This window comes from Nelusetta ayraudi, unplaced genomic scaffold (assembly GCF_046127955.1).
Source record: "Nelusetta ayraudi isolate G7.1 ecotype Tasmania unplaced genomic scaffold, CSIRO-AGI_Nayr_v1 ptg000011l, whole genome shotgun sequence".
NCBI classification, from domain to species: Eukaryota; Metazoa; Chordata; class Actinopteri; order Tetraodontiformes; family Monacanthidae; genus Nelusetta; species Nelusetta ayraudi.
Window position 1 is genome coordinate 28,545,256 of NW_027466061.1, and position 12,245 is coordinate 28,557,500.

General features: G+C 45.5%; 1 protein-coding gene and 1 long non-coding RNA gene across 2 annotated transcripts in view; one reads left to right on the forward strand and one right to left on the reverse strand.

Annotated features, from left to right (window-relative positions):
- Positions 1 to 6,780, forward strand: part of LOC142884260 (uncharacterized) — a 48,769-nt gene extending 41,989 nt beyond the window's left edge. Inside the window, exon 3 of the long non-coding RNA XR_012926157.1 lies at positions 6,582 to 6,780. This is a non-coding gene — a long non-coding RNA (uncharacterized LOC142884260). The remainder of the gene's footprint in view (positions 1 to 6,581) is intronic.
- LOC142885716 (uncharacterized) overlaps positions 1 to 12,245 on the reverse strand; it is a 229,733-nt gene that overhangs the window by 141,326 nt on the left and 76,162 nt on the right. The window lies entirely within an intron of this gene.

Sequence of the window (12,245 nt, forward strand, 5' to 3'; positions counted from 1 at the left end):
ACACTCTGCTATAACATTTCCGATACGTTTTTACAGCCACAAAACTGTAAACAGCAGCGGAGATTGTGCACCAGTTTGATCCAAGCGCTGATGATTCTGTTCCAGTAACAGCAAATGTGTATTTTACTTTCAAATTGCTTGGAAAGCCACGAAGTGCAAGACCAACATGGACCAACTTATTTCTGAATCTCCGCAGTTGCCAGAAGCTCTGCTCCAATTTCTTTGTCCAGAGTCCGGTTGGTTAATGTGTGTCTCTATAAATTTGCACTGAGATCAAACTCAACCTGTAAAGCCCCACCAGACTCTGAGAAGTCCTCCAGAATTATGGCTTTCCTTCTGGACAGTTTTTTTTAATTTTTTTATTTTGTTTTATTGTGAGATAAGACAGGAAGTGCTGGTGAGAGAGATCCTGGCCCAGATTCAAACGGGACCACATGATACCTACACCAGGGCCTATCAGAAGTTTGACCCCGGTGCAGAGCTCCGCCCACTTCAAAAGAAAGAGGCCGGAGAGGCTCCACGCCTGGCTAGCTTTAATCTGCAGCGCGGTGCAGAACCGGAGTGGGCTCGTCCCAAACATTTTGTGTGCGTGAATGGATTCCAGATTTGACCTTTGATGCGGCACCGCGGCGCTCCGGGTCAGACGCAGCTTTACAGCGAAAGTCAAAGTACACAAATAAAGGAGGCAGAGTGGAAGTCATAAAGCAGATAAGAGCTGTGCTGATGCCAGCTGACAGCGTGTGTGTGTGTGTGTGTGTGTGTGTGTGTCTGAGAGACAGAGAGACAGAGTGAATGCTCAAACAATATTAAGTTGTGTACTTTTTGTACTTTATGTGCACTGTGTGTGAAGGTCACTGGCAGGAAGTAGTGTACATTCACTCAGGCTTATACAACATAATTATACGATTGAAGTATAATATTGTAAAGCTTCCACTATGGATTTTTATCATATAATCAGTTTCTTTTGAGAGAATCTTTTTCCCTCAAGGTTTTTTCTTGTTTATTAGCAAGATGTTGAAATCCTAGTTTCTACAATTAAATGATGTTGTGTAGTTGCAATTTTTATCTCGCAATATAATTAACTGAGCAGCAATAATTATAGCATATATTTTGGAGAAAAAAAAATACTTTTTAGAGTTAAGTTTGTTTTAAAAAAAAAAAAAAACACACACACACACACACACCGTATGAAGTTTGTTTGTGGTGGGGCTGATTTGTGATTGGATGGCTGTGTTTTTGGGTCGGGGGGTCTGCCGGGGGACAGCGGCGTTAACGTTATTGCACCTTTGTTGTAGTGCTAATGAGAGTGAGGTGGGATTCCCGGCACCTGTGTGCCTCAACACAAACACACCCCTCAATTACACACCTTAATGTAAACACAACACTTTAGCTTTCATGGTCTTGTGTGTCAGAATAAGATGATCGGTGCGCTGGTTTCGACTCGTGCAGCTCTGCCAGCTGAAACTTGAAAACTTGAAAAGCCCAAACGCAGAAAATTGATTTATTTATTTTTTATCATATATTCTTACAGGTGATTCTGACCCAAAGCCGCTATTTACTTACTTGAAACTAAAATCATGTAGACATTTTTCTTTCAAAGTACAACTGCAACACGATTTCATGAATTGTTTATGAAATATAAATCCCGGACCGTCGAACACTTGCGCTCATCACTGTCATTTTTCATGAGTTCCCGCCTTTGTATCATGATACTAATGCAAGGAAGCATCACACACACGGCGACCTAAATTAAGGAGGTTTCCGTTTATTAACAGTAAAACCTGTTCTGCCCATCTGCATGACATAGAGCATCAAAGCGCGTTTGGCAGTCTCTGCCCCCCAACCCCTCCCCCTCCTTTCAAACACAAATCCAAGCGGATGAGCACAAAATAAATCTCAAAGGCAGAAATAATTGAATATAAAACAAACGGAGTCGGGGTCATGATGATAGCCCCTTGCCCTCCTTTATCTGATGACATCAGAGATACTGGGGTGGGGGGTCCCCTGTGGCACTGGGCCTCCCCCAGGCACTGATAGCATTGATAGCCTTCTGCATTCTGATGCTACAGCTAGCAGAGAATAGCCGGGGACCGCTTGGTGCCTGACAGCTGATAACAGATTGAGTCGGGGGAGGAGGGGTGGGGGTGAGGAGGAGGGTCCGTGTTGGGGTGAATGATAATCATCAGGGTGAGGTCGGGTTAGGTGGGTGTGTGTTTCTGTAGAGGGAAAGTGAGGTGGAATAAAGGTCAGGAGGAATGTCTGAGGTGTGGCCGCTCGCTCATTAGTCGGCCTCACGGTGGTGGTGATGGTGGTGGTGGGTGTGTGTGTGGGTGGGTGGGATGGGGGGGGGGGGGTGCTAATATGGAAACATCAAGCTCTCATTCACATTTAAATTTCCGACAGGGGCGCAAGCGTTCTGCTCTCCTGTCACCTCCGCCACCGGAGTGCGTCTTCGCGGCCCAGTGCGTCAGAGTTAGCGTCGGCTAACAGCAGGAAGAGCCGCCTGGAAACGACGTTTGTCGTTTTCTGACGATCCGACGTCTTTGTCAGAGTGCAGGGTGCGAGACGGGTCCGCCTCCACACGGTGCCCTCGCTCTTTTTTGTCAATACTTTGCTAATGCAAACGCAACTGTTATTTATTATATTCTTTTTTTTAGCGCCTTCATCCAAACATAAATACACCATGGTTTTGGTTTTATTGCCTCATGAATCCTTTCAGATGCACCAGGACTTGCACCAAAACCTCTGAAACAGTCTCTCCCCCATTTCATACATGACTAAAACCAAATAAATAAAAAAGACGATGATGAGGTGGAAGGAAATGACAACACTTTGTAAAAAACTGTGGCGCGGAGGTTAATTCTAGTCGACTAAAATGATTAAGATAGTTCGTCAACTACAACTAGACTAAAACTAAAACAATTTAGATGATGAAATTATGACTAAAACTAAATAACAATTTTAGTCAAAAGACTATGACTACAGTAAAACTAAATCAAGTTTTGCTGTCAAAATCAACACTGGCACAGAGTACTAATGAAGTAACTCTCAGACTCTGAGGATATTCTGCCTGGACTTTGCTCCAGCTCCCCTCCTGACAGGCTCTGACAGCGGTCACCTGACACCTCCAGCCTCGGCGGCGGTGACGCCGTCTGCACGTCCCGACGCAGAGACTCTCGACTCCCACACTGGCCTGTGCGCCGCAGCTCCCATTGTTGTGTGTTTGTGTTAATCATTACCTGCGCTGTTTGCAACACAATGGGACGAGTTGAGAGTGCGGGGGCTTTGTCATTCATGGTGGAGGTGGGGGCGAAGGGTGGGGGGTTACTGCTGCTGCCAAAACACAGATCTGAAAGAGGAGCGGCGAGGGCCGGGAGGAGGGTCCCACAGCAAGAGAGCGGCCACCACAAACACACGCTGGGCAGCCAGAGCCCTTTCAAGCAATTAAAGACGACAACGCTTTAATTGGAGATCTCACCGTCTCGTCTTCAGGTGGACGGATCAACGCTGCTCCGGTTGGTTGGCCCAGAGGTCGTGGGATCGAGATCTGGAGAGAGGCGGCGTCTCAGAACTCGCAACTTTCGCCAATGTTCGGTTGGACACTTGGAGGTCCAGTACATGTTCTGCTGCTTCCAGCGTCACTCAATCACACCGCAAACAAACTATTGCTGATACGTTTGTCAGTGTTATACCTCCTTCACGTACGTCATAGATTCCTAAAGACAAACTGAGAATCAGTCAATGAGTCATTTTATTTTGTATCTGGGAAAATGGGCCTTGATGTTAGTTCTTGTCCCTTTTTTTACATCTCAGTGGATCTCACGTCGTACAAGTGTCATCACCAAACCTGAACAGGTCCACGGTGACCACCGCCGCCGTATAGGCGGACCTGCCCTTTAACACATCAATACTTATTATTGAATAATAATAATAATAATAATAATAATAATAATAATAATTCTAAATCTAATTCAAAAACACATATATAGTTTCTGTTCCATTTTATGTCAGTATATCCCAGTGAATATTACACATTTTCAAGCCCCACCTTGAAAGCTGGTCTTCATTTGCGGCTGAATAATAATAATAATAATAATAATAATAATAATAATAATAATAATAATAATAATAATAATAATAATAATAATTGTTCATCAAAGGTTTGGATTCTTGGAAGTTAGCTGAATGCTAGCGAGCAGCCATAGTTGCCCGCCTGGCAGTGTGAGAACACACAACAGTGGTCTGCTTGAACCTCCCCGTTTTGTTTAAAATAAAAGAGCCCAACTTTTAATCATTACACACAGACACACACACAGAGCGGTTTACATGAAGATGGATATCAATGACATTGTTTTCCTTCACTTCTTCTGCCTTTCTTCTTGGGTTGCATAATCGCGTCCAGCTGGGGTGTCCACACACACACACACACACACACACACCCACCCACGCACACCCACACACACACACTCACAGAAGGCTGAACCCTGCCTGAACCCCGCTGCTTTAATTAATCTCACTGACTTTGTTAATTATTTGTTTGGCCGGCTGGATGCCTCAGTGTGTGTGTGTGTCCGTGTGTGTGTGTGTGTCCGTGTGTGTGTGTGTGTGTGTGTGTGTGTGTGTGTGTGCGAACACATCTCTCTTTGAAGTGTCTGGGACGTTTGCCACGGCTGAAACAACCGATGCTCTGATAACCTTCTGCAGAGGAGGACGAGAAGCGGCGGCTTTCTTCTCTCCGCCGTCACTCAGTTTTGTTTTCCTCTTTAAGAAAAATAAACGAGGCTGACTGGGTGTGTAACTAATGGGAACACTTCCAGTGATGTGAAATCTTTGTGAAAAACGACATTCATTTCCACTGGGATTCTTCTGCGTTGCACAAGTGACTGAAAAAAAATGTGTGGGATCGAAATCTGACATATACATATGTATATACATATATATATACGTATATATATATATATATTTATATATACGTATATGTATATATATATATATATGTATATATGTATGTATATATATGTATATATATATATATATATATATATACACACACACATATATATACATATATATATACAGTATATACAGTATATACAGTATATACATATATACATATACATGTGTCTGACTTCCAAACAATTCATTTGAATTTGGTGAAAACCATTTTGCACCCATTATTGCAATATTATGAGTTATTATGAGTTGTTCTATTTTTATTGTCAGTTTTTCTTCCTTAGTCACAGTTTTCTGTAGTTTTCTTCACCGACTGACTCACTGTGAATAAACATGCGCATGTCGAGGTCTGATGAAGCTCCTCAGAGCCTCCCTCTGGGCTCAGAACGAGGACTCTGTGCTTCCTCATGGCTGCCCGGCCAAACACGTGGCTCGCAGACGCACTCTTACTTTTCCTACCTCGCTGCCAGCGCTGGATTTGTCTCCGAAGGTACGAGGCGCGATTGTTTATGAGGAAATATTTTTCACGCAGCTTCCGTACGTGGAGGACGGGAGCTGCCGGGTACGGCCAGGATGTGAGCGGAGCGGCGTGTGTTTGGTTAACCTCGGCGCCGGCGCCTTGAGCCAACGCAGACGCGGCGCTCGGCAGGAAATCCGGTGAGGTGTTGCATATGGAGGGAATTATTCATGATTACAGTTCAATAAACAGAAGGAGGGGATGGAAACGGATCTGCGGCCTCCTCTGCTTTGTCTTCACTCCTCTTCCGCTCCTCTCCGGCTGATCCTCCCGTTATGCATCACAGCTGTTGTGCAGGATCAAGTCGTCCGCCTTCAACCCCAGTCGCTGCTGCTGCTGCTGCTGCTGCAGCAAGGGGCCTCCACTGAATACCGGCAGCACTGATATAATATGTGCATGTGTCAGGATGTGTCAACAACATTAACAACATTAGAAAGACTCAAAAAAAATCAACCATATAAAACCTTTGTAGCTGATCTTAAACTCTTTAATGAGCAGCTCAGGTTGTCGCTGCAGATGTTCCAAACATGTCCACGGTGTCTTTCAAACTCTTGAGATGCTTTGCCTGGTGATGAAAAGATGATCTGTTCTCATTGCAGTCAGTCTTTGCCGTCTCCTTGTTGTCGCAATCAAATCATCTCAGTTCTGCATGAGGCTTTCAGAAGTATTCAGTGTAAATTGCTGAGTTTTGTGCACTCTGTTTGTGGAGGATACATGTAGATACACAAACTCGTGTGACATTCTCCTCACGTTGATGCTGCTGTAAGCAATTTGAGAATAGTGTGATGATGATTTATGGGAAATGTGCTCTACAAGGTGGGCCAACACACCTCCAGAGAGACAAACTTAGTTGCATCTTGTTTTGGTGCAAAAGCATTATTGCACATGACATTTACCACCATTAACCTTTGTGCCAATCAAGTCAGACACCTTACTTCAGCTGTGGCCCAGCGGTTTAAAATAAGGGGTGATTTCTATTTTATTTGCACACAAGCTCCGCGAAAAGACTTCTGCAAGGAAATCCGTGAGTTTGAATGAAGTGCTTTTCGCTCTCTGCCATTACAAAGTTTTATCCTCAGGGGAACCAAATGTCTCTCCTCCTTCTCCTCAGGACGCCGTGTGTTTGGGTGGAGACCCCATCTGGAGATCCTGCATCAGCCCTGCAGGTCCCGTCGGCTCCTGCAGGCCCTCCAGCTGCTGCCTTCAGCACATCAAAAGGTCCCGAGGACCAAGTGCCACAGTGGATTTTCAGCTAAGGGATCCACCTCTACCCGGCCGCCCGCCTTCACCTCCTGCCTGCAACAAACCCCGGCCGGGTGAGTGGTTGTGCTCAGAAATCAGCAATAGATCGTATTCCTCGAAAATCTATAACTGCATTTCCATTACCCTTAGAATTGCGCAAAACCTAAATATCGCAATAAAAAATTGGCAATGGAAACACCTAAATTTCGGGAAAAAAAACCTGAAACATCGCTAAAAGGTTTTGACGCTCTCATGAGGTGGTTTTTCAGACCTGTGGATATAGAGATATATCACAAAAGTGTCATGGAAACACTGTTTTGCGGACGGAGGAGGAGACGGAATTTTTTTTTTTTTACAAGTACTCAAAGACAAAACTATAATAATCATTCTGGACAGCAAACACACGTATACAAACAAAAGCAAACGTAATTCTCGTAAATCTCGTCTACGCGAGATTTTACGTGAATTACGGTTTATTCGCTTCACACCATTCAATGGAAACGCCTGCAAATCGCAATTGTACTTTATCGAAATTTTAGAAATATCGCTTTTATTTAGCGAAAAACTGTAATGGAAACGTTGCTTATGATGTTGAGATCTTGCTGTGAAAAACATGGACATTTTCGCATTTTCACAGAAACAACTGAGTAGAACCAACATAGTGAGAAAAAAAATGTGGCAACATTTGGCAGGAGAAAACACAGAAAAAAAACATAAATGCAATAGTTTGACCTCAGTATGGAGGCTTTATGTCATTTTGTATCTTAAAAACATAGTTATAAAGTAATTGGCCTGGTATAGAACTCACTTTAATCCTCCAACATCAACTCTTCCTATCTATCTATCTATCTATCTATCTATTCTAAGTGAATTTTTGTGTGTGTCTGTAATTAGCATCAGTGTGTGATTTTCCCTCCTGGCTGCTGCAGCGCAGTGTGTGTGTGTGTGTGCGTGTGCGTGTGTGTGTGTGATCAGATTGATGTGATCATGTGATTGAGACAACAGAGGGGGGGATAGAGTCTTTGAGGGATTTTTGCGGGGGAGGAGTCGGGGGGTCGGGAGGGTTCTTCAGAGTGGGTGATGGTCGGGTTCAGAGGAGGGTAAAGGGTCGAAGTTTCTCAACCCAGCTGACAGGTTGCAGGTGAGAACCGGGTCGGGGGTGTAACCTCACTTCCTGGTGGAATTCAGGTGAGCAACGGCAGGTCCACTATCTCTCTCCCTCCATCTTCAGGTGCTCCCTCCCCTCCCCTCTCTCTGGGGTAGATCTCTCCCAGTAATCCCCGGGATCATGCCACCCGGCCCCCACCCCCAGATCCTGGCCGTCCTCTACTTATTAGATCAGGCCTCCGTCAGAAAGCCGGGATCTGGCCTCTCATTGTTTGGCCGCTGATTAAGAGCTTCTCACATTGGAGGATCAGGCCGAGTGAAGGAGACGGAGCTGGGGGTCACGGAGAGAGAGAGAGAGAGGTGATCTTTTTCTCTCATTGTTTGGGGTGGGGGGTCCGGGGTAGAGGGGTGTGTGTGTGTGGGGGGGGGGGGGGGGGGTCTCAGGGCCACATTGTTGCAGGGCTCAGAGAGAGAGAGAGAGAGAGGTGGGCTGGATTTAAGGGGGACAATGGGATGTTATGCGATGAAGTTTTTAAAGCTTAACCTCATGCTATTCGCGGGGCTGTGACACCAAAGGCAACATCTCAATACGAAGCCGTCGATTGATCGCAACGTCTCAATGTGGACTGATTGATCACGTCAGACTGCCGGAAGAAGAGAGGAGTCGAGAATCGTTCCCTCCCTCCGTCCGTATTTCATCTTTATTTGCGCCATAAAGCACGAGCGTGACACCTCAAAATGGAATGAAAAATACGCGTTGGCTTGATTGAAATGACTTGTCTTTTCATTGGCTCGGAATTTAGATTTCCGTAAAAAGGCAGGGCTACATCTTTGAGTAGACCACGTTTCTGTGAGTAGACCAGAACCTGGATGAGCTTTGGGGGATCAAGTGATCTTTGCCAAACATCACGGCTGGTGGTGCAGGACTGAACATAGATTTCATTGGATGGTTCTGATTCTGGACCTTTAAGAAAAATAGATCTCTTTTGTTTCCAGAGTATTGTATCGCAATTAAAAAGATTGAAGATTTTCATTAAAAAAATTTTACATTTTATGCCCTTGTTATTTTGACATAATTTTTTTTTTAGAAAACATAGTGGAATTTCTCTTTGAAATGAAAAGATGACAAAAACAATAGTTGCAGTAATAATTCAACAGACAGATTGGCTGTTACAAGATTAAAAAAAAGAAAAGATTTCTGACACATTCGATTCTAACAATCCAACTGGATCAACGAAGACAGAAAATCAAGCTCAGAGGCATTAGCACACTAGCAAATCAATTAATAACTGCTTAAGTGTCATTTAATTTCCGTCTGTGATCCTGTTTGTCCTTTTGCAGAAACACAGTTAAGAACAAGTCAAGAATAATTTAGCGCCAATACTTTTTTTTCTCTTTCTTTTTTTTTCTTCCTGCTCCTGATGTGCAATGGGGCACAAGCTCGTGACTCGGCTCACAAATTAGCTGCGGCGGTGGATAGAGACGTGGGCTTTGGCGGGACGGTGACATTCCGCAGGGTCTTGTGGGAAAAGCAAACGGAGGTGTTAATCCCAACAGAGTGACTCCGCTCCCTTCATGTCCCATCATCCTCCGGGGGGGATCATCCTAATCCCGCAGTCCCTGCCGCCGTCATTTTATTCTTCCCCCTGACGTGAGCCTCGTCCTCCTCGCCGCCGCAGACACACAAAGGGTTCATTAAAGCTGCTCCGGCCGGAATGCTGTTGTCTTGTTGATGAGGCGGATGAATATACTCTGGAATGTGCTTCGGTTGGAACGGAAGGAACCGGGATGGGTTCAAATTGGAGCGTAGAAGTTAGGATTTATTCTTCAGTGACATTAACGTTCTAACTGGGGGTTGCTTGTTTCTACGCAAATGACGACTCTGTCTTAAAAATCCAGTTATCGCTGATATTTTGCATGGAAAAATATCAAACTTACCAAAACTTTATACTTTATGCACTACCAGTCAAACGTTCCAACACATACTTCTGATTTAATGGTTTTTCTTAATGACTAGTTACGTTGCAGGTTCAAAATCCGATTTTTAGCCCATCCAGATTGAAACCGGACGGCTCTTTTGTAGTCTGAACAGTCACAAATCATATGAAATCCGATTTTTGCAAAACGGATTGAAACCACCTTTGGACAAATGTGTCTCTCTCAGCTCCAAACACACCGATGGGTTGACAGCAACCGATCAGTTTTCCAGTCTACAGCAACCCGTCAGATGGCTCAATAATGTGGCCCAGTCTGAACAGAGTCAGATCCCATTTGAAAACTTGCTAAAAAAAAAACACAGTGCGGACTGTCAGCCCTAAAAATCGGATTTGAGAAGGAATCTGATTTGAATCAGTTTCGCCTGCAGTCTGAACGCAGCCTGAGGTATTTAACACTTTTTTCCTTTTGCCACATTAATCCACATAGCTTGGTCATATGTTTGATGTCTTCAGTATGCATCTACGGTGTAGAAAGAAGTAAAGATGAAGAAGAAACAGGTGTGTCCAAACTTTTAAGTGGTAATGTATAATTTACAGCAGTGCAAAAAATGTGGCAAATTCTTAGTAAACAACCTCACAGCAAGTTCCATTGTGAAGGCAAAGAAAAGATTTGTAGATGTTCCCATGAAGAGCTGAAGTCGGTGTGAGTCAAGGTTCCGTTCTTTCTGTGCATCTGTGTTCTACTGTTGGGTTGAGGATTTCGAGGAAACACCTGTGGTTTCCTTTCAACTCGGGAGTTGGAAGTTGAAACTGGTAGTGGTGTCACTTTGGTGGTTTGAGGTTCCAGCTGCGAGGCCGATTCATCGCTTGCTGCGGCTCGACCGCATACGCGACAGTTCGCACACAAAAGGACAAAAACAACATGTGAACACAGCACAATGTCGTCGATGCCGCAGGAAAAAAAACAACAAGAAAACAATCTGCAGGACCTGCTGAAGCTATTCTAACAATGTGGGAGCAGGAAGTTTGATGTGGACGGACATGTTTGGACTGCTGGAAGATGGATTTTTGTCAAGTTGTGCGCTTCCAGTTCCCCCAGAGGCCAAATGCTTTGTGGTTCCATGAATTTTCCTGCCGCTCCATCGGCAGCTTGTGACTGACAGCCGCTCAACTCCTGGAGCACCTACCCCGCGGACGCCTTCCCAAAAGGTTAAAATATTTGACAAATATTAAAAAGAAATACTTTGTGCGTATCTGGTTCATGTCAGCCAGTCTCACAGGACAGAGAACCGTCACGTCCAATCAGAAGCTGTTCTCCTCCAATTGTTATTTCTGTGGAAAAGTTTGGAATCTTCAGCCCGAGGCCAGACTCTGATTTAAAAAGCTGCTGTGTCATGTGGCAGCCAATCAGGAAGCAGACGTCCATCAGTCGTGACCATCACCTGGAGGCCGCCGCCGGCCGCATCTTCCTCACAGCAAGGACTCAACCCGCCCTCTTGCTCCCCCCTCCCCCTCTTCTACACCTTCTGCTCTTCTTCTTCTTCTTCCCTCCTCTCCTTCTCCCCCTCCTCCTCTTCCTCCTCCTCCTCCACGTCTTCCCCTCTTCCCACTCCTCCTCCTTATCCTCCTCCTCCTCTTCCCACTCCTCCTCCTCTCCCTCCTCCTCCTCCTCCTCTTCCTCCTCCTCCTTCTCCACCCTTCTCTTCTCCTCCTCCTCTCTTCCTCCTCCTCCTTTTCCTTCTCCTCCTCCTCTCTTCCTCCTCCTCCTTTTCCTTCTCCTCCTCCTCTCTCCCTCCTCCTCCTCCTCCTCCACCATTCTCCTCCTTCTCCTCCTCCTCTCTTCCTCCTCCTCCTTCTCCTCCTGCTCCCCCTCTGCCTCCTCCTCCTCTCCCTCCTCCTAATCGTCTTCCTCGTCTTCCCTATTCTCCTCCTCCTCCTCCTCCTCCTCCTCCTCCCAGCTGTCCCGGGGTTCCACATCGTCTCTTTCCCATCCCTCAGACAAAAGCGACCCGTCTCTTCCCTCCACACCGCCATCATAAATATCTCAGTTCAGAGGTTGACAGCTCAAGCTTGATTCATTTTTCACGCATGTACATATTTGGCTTGGATGGCTGTCAGGAACAATTAAAAGGGTCCTCCAAGACCACCGCCGGCCCGCCCCTCCTGCGAGGCGTCTGCTGTCAAGGCTGCTCGGATGATTTTCTGGAGTCGTGGTGTCCACATCTGTGCCTGATTAGCACAACAATAAAGGCCCAGCACCCCCGAATTAATGAGAGGGGATCTTCAGGCCGGGCTGGAGGACCCCGCTGACAAAGACGCCATACAACTTCTACACAAGTGTTTTCCTCCTCCGCGTCCATCCGAGCGGTGCAAACTTATGAGGTCGAGTCGTGACTGTCGTCTTTTTCACTCTGTGTAGGAATGTAAATTGAAAAATGAAATGAGGCTAGCTAGCTGAAATAGAAACATTCAGCCACAGGTAAAATTAG